The following is an 11,723-nucleotide window of genomic DNA, read 5'->3' as shown; positions in this document are numbered from 1 at the left end:
TGGAAAAAGTTAATCCTGTAACAATGTCAGGAAAATGCATGCTTAGTATATTTTGAATTTTCCCTTCATAGTCACTAGAACGATCGAAATAACTCGGAGCGAAAAAAGAAAAAAAATGTTATAGTCTTTCCAAGTCAATTGAACGTATAAAAATGTGTATTGAATGTATAAAAATAGTTTCATAGGCGTCCCTAAAAAAGTTTCCTGCTAAAGGTAAAAAATTATAATAATTTGTATATAATGTGTAGAAAATTTCTATTGTATGTTCATGTTGTTGGCCAACATATTTCTAATTATTTATGTCCTCAAACAATTTTATTATATTGGTGGTAAATTTCGTTATGTTCCGTTTCAAAAGGTCTCCAAAATGCCATGTTGTGATAATATTAGTAAACAAAATATCCCTCTTATTTCTCCCTTTCGCAATTGTATTATGAATGATTGATAGAAGGTGAATATAATAAATTAAAATTACTTGAATCACGCCAAATTCCTCATTGCTGCACTGCACTGCTGGTCAATTTATCAACCACTTGCCAACTGCTGTGATTTATTGCCCAGTAGCCCAATGCAACTGTCTTTGTTTTCCTTTGCCTGCGCTCGCATTTCTACCACCTCCACATTTAGTTCGACCAGACCTGTATATGAGTATGGCTAAATAAATATGAGAACAAGTTTTTCAAATATTTCAATGCCGAGTTGCTGCATCAGCGACCGAACCTGGTACACACTGTCAATCTGTTGGTTCTTCAATTGATATCGAAAATACTATACCTCGACTTTTATAAGTGGAAATAGTAAACGAAAAAAAATAAATGCGTGAAAAGTGGTATTGATAAGTTTTGCTAAACTTTAATGGCGTAGGTATTCTACCGATGAAAATAATCAACTTTTGTCCTATAAAAATGTTTGATAGGACGCTTCCCTACGGAGATCCAGTGGCGTAGTTATTAGGGGACATAAGAAGATAATGTCGCGGACGCGAATTTTCGGAGGCTGTGACGTCACTCCGATACAGCGGTGGGCGGAGCTTAGCTCTACGGCACCAAACCGTATAAAAGAGCGGCGGTTCTGACCACCGCAGCTCGCAGTTCCGAGCGAGCAACCGAGCTGAACAGACGTGTCCGTGAAGTGCTAGTGTAAGGATCAAGATAAAACTACCTGCCTTTATTAAGGCTACCTGGAAAGAATCCCTTTTTTTCCTCTTAAACACCGACCTAATCCCCGGCTTAAGCAGAGAGGCCGTCGGCATCTTTGTTACAGGTACCTGTGCCGGGGTTATGTCCAGGTAAGTCCCACTTTTACTTCTTTATCAGTTATTTGTGTTACTTTAGAATACATTTCTTTAAAATTGCGACCCCTACAAACAATATAGCAGACAGACAAATTACACCAAAAGACACTTACGCCCCCGTAAGGGGGCATCTCCACGCGACTAACACATAGACACACACACAAACATGTCTGATTCCGAACACGAGGAATCAGAATACATGGACGACGACGACATAAGCGAGAGGTCCTCCTCAAGGGCCTCTACCACAGCGACAAAAAAGACAACGATGATAACGAATTAAAACGTGAAAACAAAATACTCAGGCAACAAATACAGACACTCACCGAACAAAACAACAGATAAACAACAAATACAGCAATTGACACAACAAATTTCAGACCTACAACTCACACTTAAAAAATCTGACGAAAACACAGTACGACTACACGATAAACTAGACAAACTACTAAGCAAACAAACACAGGACAACCTTGCCCACACCCACTCCCTCACGTACAGACAAACGTAAAAAGGACTAGACGGAGTCCTCGAGCGACGACGAAGCCCCCCAACACAAAAAACCCGACCAAAAAACACTAAACACTACACGCACAAACACACGCCCACATACTCCCTAACCATCCACCAGTACCAAACAAAAAATACAAAAACAGACCACTAATACGAAACAAAACACAACACAAAACACGCCAAATACACCAGAACAAACCACTAACACACAAAAAATCCCCCCAGTAATCTTGCGTATGCAAGAGCGTGTAACGTTAAAATTTTAATCATTGTATAATTTTGAATAATTAAAGTAAACCGCTCAAAAATCAGACAACTTCTAGTGGTATACAACCAAATATACATAAAATTCACATTTCTTTCCTTTGGAGATATTTAAATAAATTTGGGTAGTTTTATTATATTTAAATTTAATCAGTATATTAATATTATTATTTAAAGTTAAGCAGTTAAAATTAAATAATGCTATTTGTTAAAAATTATTTAACTTTTGTTATTTCTGTTAAAAATTGTTGGCGTAGTCTCGCATATTCATAGAACAGCGTTTTTGCGGCTATTTAAAACACAAAAACCGTTCGTATCGATATACTTATCATTCATAGAAAGAGAGTTTGCTATTTAAGTGTGAATCAGGTGAATTATTGCAATTTTCGTCGATATTTATATTTTAAAGTGTTCCTTTGGGATATATTACAAAACTGCATTATGTGACCGTATTGTTTGGAAACGGAGCTAACGGCTCATAGTTTCGGCTGCATTGCTGGATTTAAAGACATCTGTTCACATTTTCAACACCTAGATAAATTATACAAGTTATTATGTGTATATAGCTCACTATCAAGCCACCCTCCATCCATGTAAGTCATTATTTGTTGTTTTCCACGATCGACTAGACCTTAACAGTGGTATAAATCTCGATTTTATGGCTTTTTAGTACATGGTGTATATTCTGATGCATTGTGCATCCTTTCTACCTGTCATATCTACACCCAATAGTTGTGGCAGAAAGGTGAATACTTGCTGACTGGCTTACAAATCGTACGACTCGGAAATTGTGGAAAATTGGGAGCTATTGCAGTATACCGGCTGTCCCATCAAACTGCTCCGCCATTTTGCTCTACCCCGACGTTGAACATCCACAGATAAGCTGTAGTTTTAGTTTTTTTTCCTTTAGTTATATTGGATTTATTATCCCAACTTTTCTAAATCTATACCTATATAAATATGTTTTATTTTTGGTCTGATGAGTGATAATTTATACCAATGAAGACAGTTATCGTAATTTTGTCTTGATACACGTCTATTATCGTTTCTTATACCTATATATGTGTGTATGAACATATAGTTTTGTCTTGTATTTTTTTACAACTGGTTTTTTATACAGGGTGCCGAAAATTAGTAGGTCAATCCGTTAACCATAGATAGCTGATATGAAAATAATGGGACTTTCATTATGCCACTTTTCATTTAGGAGCCCCATTTTTGAAATACAGGGTGTCAAAATGTAAATTTCAAAAACGAAATTTGTCGATAACTCCGGTAGAATTAGAGATATTTGTTTGAAATTTCACTAATACTTTTTTCTTGTAGAGACACACTTTTAGTATACTTTTGGTAAAAAAAGTCAAAGCACGAGCGGAGGTGAGGGGGTTAAAGTGCATTATGACTCCCCCCCAACTTTTTCATACGCACGCCTATGGTAAAAACATATATTTTCTTAGATAAAGCGGCTTTTATTCTAACTTTTCTTATTCTTGCAAGATTTTGATTTGGAGCCTGGGTTACCAGATATTGTAACTTATTTTAATAAAGTTTAAAATCCGTTTTGTACTATAAATTTTATTTAACATTTAACAACATGAAACAAACTGCATATATTTTATATTACAAACAGAAATTAAATTCGAAAAATTATATTAAATGTTCAACATGAGAACCACCTTCGCGGACGCACATCCTGCATCTCTTTATAAAGGAGAAACGAATATTATGAAAAATATGTGGTTTCACCCTAAATTGCTCGGCCCCTTCTAAAATTCTTAATCTTAAATGTTGTTCATCCACAATTGGAACCATGTAAACAAAATCTTTCATAAACCCCCAGAAACAGAAGTCTAAGGGATTAAGGTCTGGGGATCGAGGTGGCCATTTGACTGGCGCAAGACGTCCCCGGCCGATCCAGCGGTTAGGAAAGATTTGGTTTAAATGGTTCTGAACAATTCGGCCATAATGTGGCGGAGCCCCATCTAGTTGAAACCACATATTTTGCCGAACCGCTAAAGGCAAATCATCAAGTAAGTCTGCAAAAGAGGTTTGCAGAAAATGCAAAAATTCGTCGGCATTCAAACGGGGGGGTAAAAAAAACGGTCCCAAAAGAAAATTATCAATTATTCCTGCCCATACGTTTACTTTAAAACTTACTTGATGATGTGCCTCTACAATGAATTTCGGATTTTCAGCAGCCCATGTATGAGTATTATGAATATTCGTTACTCCGTTACGAGTAAACGTGGCCTCATCGGAAAATAAAATAAATTTACTAAAATTAATATTATCATTATTTTCTTGGCATATCCAATTACAGAAAGTGACTCTTGCTTCTGAATCTAAAGGTAGAAGTGCCTGCACTTTTTGTACATGATATGGGTACAGTAATTGCTGTTTGAAGACACGTCGCACATCATCTGACTTAATATTATTGTTGCCACCATTATTAATTTGATTAGCTAGTATCCTCGTACTTATACTCGGAGTTTCTTCGACAATTTGCAAGATTTGCTCCTCTTCGTTTGGACGTAATTTGAGTTGCCGTCCACATTGGCCCATCCTCCTATGCTTAAAGTTGCCAGATTCTCTCAGACGGTTGACTAAGCTTAAGAAAAATCTCCTTTTTGGATGGTGCCTGGTTGGAAATTTGTCCGCATAACGCCTAGCAGCTAAACTAGCATTAGAGTTACATTTTCCTAAAAGCAAGAGAAATTAAATTGTTTAGGTTCGAGATTACAATTAACACTTATTAAGAAAAAATCCTATTCCTTTTAATAAGTACTTACCCATTATTAAAATCATATCGGTCATTTCAGAAAATGATAGCAAACCTTCTCTGTTCGCCATTTCTTATTGAACACTTCAATTAAAAAATGTCTAAACAACGTTTTTTCTATTTAACTTATAAATTATTTTGACAACCAAATGTACCTAACTATCTGACTTTGTTTTCAAAGCCTACATAGAACTTATTACTTGAAACGTAAAATTAGACAATTAAAACATTTTTTAAGTACTGAAAGTCTATTGCAAATTTACCTTAAAAAATTAGTTGGAAATATTTAAGAATATTTTTCTTGTGGCATGCTTCATTGTTTAAACGAATTGTACCAGGCGATCATTTATAATGTCCCACCCCTTTAACTTTTTTATTTGATGTACTATAAAAAAATAAAAACAGGACCGTATAGGATATAAAAAATACTTTTTTATGTATACAAAAGAAAGAAAAAAAGAAGAAATTATACCACACTCATTATCAATACCGTTACCAAAACATTGATTTTTTCGTCTTATTTCTCTTGTAACAGCACAAGAACAATCATTACTTTTTATAAAATAAGAAAGTAATGTGTTTTCCTCTCGGAATATAGCCCAATAACATCGAATTAAAATTAATTTTGGATACACTAGTTACCAAATCCATACTATCCGTCCAAATAAGTTACAATATCTGGTAACCCAGGCTCCAAATCAAAATCTTGCAAGAATAAGAAAAGTTAGAATAAAAGCCGCTTTATCTAAGAAAATATATGTTTTTACCATAGGCGTGCGTATGAAAAAGTTGGGGGGGTCATAATGCACTTTAACCCCCTCACCTCCGCTCGTGCTTTGATTTTTTTTACCAAAAGTATACTGAAAGTGTGTCTCTACAAGAAAAAAATATTAGCGAAATTTCAAACAAATATCTCTAATTCCACCGGAGTTATCGACAAATTTAGTTTTTGAAATTTACATTTTGACACCCTGTATTTCAAAAATGGGGCTCCTAAATGAAAAGTGGCATAATGAAAGTCCCATTATTTTCATATCAGCTATCTATGGTTAACGGATTGACCTACTAATTTTCGGCACCCTGTATAAGTAAATTACAAATATTATTATCACCTATTTATAATATCCATAATTATCTTTTTATTGTGCGCCACCCGTGATTACGAGCGGTTAAGTTTATACTTATAATTATTGTCATTTGGTTGAATCTTCACACAAGTATATTTATCGTTTCTATAATTTTCATTGTTGAAACTAAGATCCAATTCTGATGCTACAAACGTGTTATTAAATTAATATTTTTGAATATTTTAATAGTTGTATTCTTTCCGGTTTTGGCATAAGCGTCCGAGTAAGTTTTTAAACTTAAAATTTTGTAACCGGATTTTGAGTGACTTGAGAAACAGGTATTTGATAGGTTACTGGCGCCCTGAACTTTACAGTTCTAAATACCGTACGACCAGCTCCGACTGTGTGCTAGCCGACGTTTCTGCCACATCTTCAGGACGCGACTACAACTGAAAGGTGGCTAGCGCTGGACACAAATTAACCAGCAGGACAATGACCGCAAGAGGTCGCGTCCTGCTGAAATACCAAGACAGACATGACGACTTGACAATACTCGGATCGACAGACCCGACACATTACGGACCCGTAGGACGCCCCGACGTCTTAGACATTGCCATTCTAAAATATATACCATTAAATGCCCAAATATCCGCCCAATACGAAGGGTCTTCCGCCCACAATCCAATAATCCTGGATCTGGGGCGAAGACAGAGATATGAAGGCACCTTCACAAGGAGGTTCACTGACTGGGAGCGCTTCCGAGCCTTAATGCAAGGAAACACCGTGCTCCCAGTCATCGAAGCCACCCATGATATGGAGGTGGCAATCCTCTCCCTCGAGACCGATATTAAAAACGCCCTGACACAGACTACGACTGAGACTATTGTCCGCCGACTGACAAATCCCCGGGGCATCCTCCCCGATGACATAAAATACTTAATACGCGACAGACGACGTGTGAAACGGCTTGCCACCCGCCTCCCCCGACACAGACATGACTTAAACGTACTTAACAGACGGGTAAAGGCGGCTCTGGGTGAGCTGGCCCAGGACAACTGGGCTAGCCACCTGGAGTCGCTGGATCCACTAGACAACAGCTTCTGGAAAACGCAGAGGGCCCTGCGACAGACCGCTCGCCGTAAAATTCCTCCAATCCACGGTAGTGTGGGGGTGGTTTACACGAACCAGGAAAAGGCCGAGGCTTTCGCCGATAGCCTGGAACTGCAGTGTAGACTGCCTCAGCTGCCCGACGAAGACGAGGAATTCGAGATAGTGGCTGAGCGCGCGGCCCGACGCGTCGACAGAGAGCCAGACAATGACATAATCCCCCCCGCAACACCTGACGAACTAAGACTGACAATACGCAGACTTAAAAACAGAAAAGCCCCCGGACCCGACAATATACATAACACGACACTTAAACGACTACCACACAAGGGCCTCATGGCCCTACTAAACATAACAAACGCGACACTCAGACTAAGACACTTCCCTACCCGCTGGAAAACAGCAAACATAATCCTTATCCCAAAACCCAACAAAGATCACACCATCCCATCCAACTACCGGCCCATTAGCCTGCTCCCGGCTATGAGCAAAGTGGTAGAAAAAATTATCCTAACCCGTCTAAGAACCCACTCCCAAGAACTGCAAGTCATTCCAGACGAGCAGTTCGCCTTCCGACCCAATCACTCCACTGAACTCCAAATCCTTCGCCTTACCGAGCACATCACGGCGGCCTTCAACAGGGGACAGTACACTGGTGCTGTCTTCCTGGACGTCGCAAAGGCCTTCGATACGGTTTGGCATGAAGGCCTACTGATGAAAATGCTCACCAACCAATATCCCATATCCTTTACCAAACTCATAAAATCCTACCTACACCACCGAAAATTCCGCATCCAAATCCAAGATTCCCTTTCCACCACCCGTCCCATGGAGGCCGGTGTCCCCCAGGGCACCGTCCTGTCCCCACACCTATACACCATTTACAACTCCGACATCCCACATCCCCCCAACACCAACATATACTTATACGCCGACGACCTGACAATCACATCCCAATCCGTAGATCCTAGATATTCCGTCTCCCTCCTCCAAAACTCCTTAGACCAACTTGAAACCTGGTGCAACAGGTGGAAAGTCAAAATTAATCCCAACAAAAGTTCGGCTATCCTTTTTACCAAACGAAAAATCCCACAAAACCTCGACAGACTGACACTATCCCAGGAACCTATCTCCTGGAATCGACAAACACGATACCTGGGCGTGACGATGGACCAGCGTCTCACGTGGAAACCGCACATCGTGGAGACGGTGGCGCGAGCGAAGACCACCAGGGCTAGGCTCTATCCCTTACTCAAAGGTGGAAACACCCTCAGTTTAAGGAATAAGCGAACGCTTATCAAGGTGGTACTTCAACCGCAGCTAACCTACGCCTCCACGGCGTGGGGTCACGCGGCAAAAAGCCACTTAAAGTCATTACAGGCTGTGGAAAACATAGCCCTCCGCACGGCCACCGACGCGCCCTGGTACGTAAGAAACACTGACATATTACGAGACTTACAATACACAAACGCTACACAGACAATAAGACAAAACGCGGAAAAACGGTTTGACGTAGCCACTAGACATGACATCCCCTCCTCAGGCAAGCCGTTGACTACGTACCCGATATGTCCGACAAACACAAAAGACCTAGATATCAACTTTTTGACCCTCGGTGACCACCCCAGACACACCCCCGCCCCCTTCCCGTTAACCTTTTATGTTTCAGAAACCGCCAGATCAAGAAACGAAGACAACGACAAACACACACACATACACCCCCCCATACCCTCCTTACTCCTTTCCTCCCACGCTAGCCTAAGGGTCACCTTAGCAAAGCGCATCCCAGGCTGTATAGCCGCTGTCGAGACACCAAACACCTACCCGTCGTTAACTGCCTTCGACGGTCTCCTTTTCTATTTGCATAAAGAGGTAACACGGTGATAAGAACAATACTTTATTTCCAACTAGCAACCCGCCCCGGATTCGCACGGGCAAATATAAAATAGCCTATGTTACTCCGAGGAGATGTAGCTTTCGGTAAAATTGGTTGAGTAGATTTTGAGTTAAACCGTAACAAACAAAAAATCAATAATCTTTCATCTGCGACCCTAATATTAATTTTAAAATAATTCACGATATATCTATATACCTAAAGACAACAAACGAACTCAAAACTAAAAATGCAAAACCTTTAAATTTAAGACATTATAGGTAACTACCAACAATGTGAAAACAAAACGAATTAAATTAAAGTACCTATGTTCAGGACTATCAATTTTAATTAATAAGTAAGTAGTTAGGTATTGTCGCCGCGGGCAAATTTCGCGAGGTTTGCTTGGACGCACCCTATTGGTCGAAAGGTCGCGCGTCCCTTCGACCGAGCATTTAAATACTCCGCCTCGGACACTTGCTCTGGACAGAAATAATCAGGTCGAGTCAGAGTGCGGACGCACAACGGTCGACTTTTAACTTTCAATCTAACTTTTATCAACCGCCTCCCAGGTCGTGTTTATTTTTATTTTGCTGTTTTATTCGCGTGATTGAGGTATACCAGGAGTCAGTTGTCTGAGCACCGCCCAACAATTGACTCTATAAAATAATTCGCTTCAACTTCACAAGGAAAAGCAGGTGCAGGTGGTTTGACATCTGTTATTCTGGGAAGTCAGCCCTATGATAAAATAATTCATTGCGGACTATAAACTAATAATTCGGGCAAGCGTGTGCCACATCAAAGGGATTTCATCAGTGGAGTCTTTCAGCCGTTGCCGAGCGCCTGCAAGGAATTACGGCTGTCTGGCACCACAGAAGCGAGAACAGGAGTAACACACCGTGAAACTTTGCATTGGGTCTGACGCCCGCGTCAACCCTAAGCCCTAGAAGACTCAAGACATTGCCGCCGTTCCTACGACGGGGTGCGACAGTAAGACGCACAGATCAAGAAAAGACATAGATAAATAATTCAGGGTATTTGTTTGAATCTCAAATGATTCATGTTTATATTTACTATTCCCCGTGTTGTGATTGGTTCATTTAAGTTTCGCGCCACTTTTACGCTCAAATTTTGACATTTTCCAGAAAATTCGAGTTCGCCATTGTTGTGTTTCGTAGTGTAATCTAATGTTTTTGCGTTTTTAATGATTTCGTGCTTGTTAGTAAGATTTTTTCCAGTGAAAAAAGTGTTGAACAATGCCGAAGAAGTGCTATATTTGCAATATGTACCAAATGAAACAAAATCAACGATCGTTCCATAAGTAACAATAATCATAGACGTAGCAATAAAACAAGCTGTTGGGGTTAAATTTAAATATTTCGCTTTGACAAAATTTAAGTGCCAAAAAGCATTAGTAAATCAGATAAACCAAGGCGTAAAACATTTAATAGATTTTTTTATATGTTACAGATTTCCGAAAAATCTTCTAATTAGAAGACAGTGGTTTAGAAGCTTAGGAATTCCATATACAGAAACAATATCTATATATACCTATATATGCTCTGACCACTTTTGTAATAAAATGCAGGATAATATTCTTAGGATAAAGCATAAGTTAACAAAAAATATTTTATTTCATAATCAATAAATTTCTATTTGAGTAATATGGTTGTCTTTTTTCATTCATAACATTCATTCGATAGAGACAACCTAAAAAATAAACCAATTGACAGCTTTATTAGGGACAAACTTTAACTCCAGTAATATAGCCGTAACACGCAATGTAAAAATCTACATGTAATTCTATATAAAATATATATTTAAACCTGTTCTAATTTTTAGTTTTTTATATAAATTCACACATATGTGTTTGTGATAGGAAGGGTTAATGGACCGACTCTATAAAAATGAATTATAATTTTAAAATATGGTCAATCTTTTAGTTTCCTATATACAAATTTTATAAATTCTATGTAAGAGTTGATACCAAATTTTACACCGTGTCATAAGCTATTAAAATTAAAACTAGGATATACCTACCCAAATGGAATTTAAATACTTTGTTTTGTTAAAATCTCGTGAAAATCATATTAATTAACAGCTTAAGAGTATGATGAAATGTATCATTCCTTTTGTATATAAATGAGAGTAAAATTGTGTCAGTAGATCATCTCAACCGTATTCCAGGAAGAAGTAAATGTAGGGGACTGTGGAGTTCATAAGTAATAAAATAGGTTGAAGAAAAGTTAAATAATCTCATAGATACCTTAAGAAATAAAACACGCTTTCTTAACATACCTATTACACCATATTTTCCCTAGTTTATCTGCGGAAAATAAAATTTACAATTATAATTATTAAACTTGTTATTTTAGTTGCAATCAGCCCCTATAAAATGATACGCCACTGCCCATGAGGGAATGTAAACACAACTTCCTCACCCTTCCGATGAACTATTTTGGCTTCAAGCCACATAGGTATAAATTATGTATCTATGTCTTTTCTTGATCTGTGGTAAGACGCCCTCGAGGAAGTGAGTAGGCCCAAGCAAGAAGACGATTCCTTAAAAAAATAAACTTGCTTCGTGCTCCGTCGGCACGACGTAGGTCGGGTTACGTCCGGTCGGTCCCCGTGAGGACTGGGGTGGCTGAAGAAGCGCGTCGCGTTCGCATTCAAAAAAGGGTTCTCGCTGAGCAACTGGCTGCGTAGCAACCGGCTCAGCGGAGGCCTCCATATACAATATCAACCCCTAGGTAACTGCCACCTCGAAATTAGTCAAACATGGAGGAGCAGCGAAGAAATGGCGCCCAACGTGATGCGGCATCG

The 11,723-nt window shown here is 39.0% G+C and overlaps 1 long non-coding RNA gene across 1 annotated transcript; it reads left to right on the top strand.

The window, feature by feature from the left end:
* Positions 1 to 9,903: 9,903 nt before the first annotated feature.
* On the top strand, positions 9,904 to 10,561 carry LOC108910670. Its single transcript, XR_001964463.2, has 2 exons — positions 9,904 to 10,218; positions 10,368 to 10,561. It is a non-coding gene; the product is annotated as an uncharacterized LOC108910670 (long non-coding RNA).
* The last annotated feature ends 1,162 nt before the right edge of the window (positions 10,562 to 11,723 follow it).

Source organism: Anoplophora glabripennis, unplaced genomic scaffold (genome assembly GCF_000390285.2).
Source record: "Anoplophora glabripennis isolate ALB-LARVAE unplaced genomic scaffold, Agla_2.0 scaffold175, whole genome shotgun sequence".
Lineage (NCBI taxonomy): Eukaryota > Metazoa > Arthropoda > Insecta > Coleoptera > Cerambycidae > Anoplophora > Anoplophora glabripennis.
This window is presented reverse-complemented; position numbering and strand designations above follow the sequence as displayed.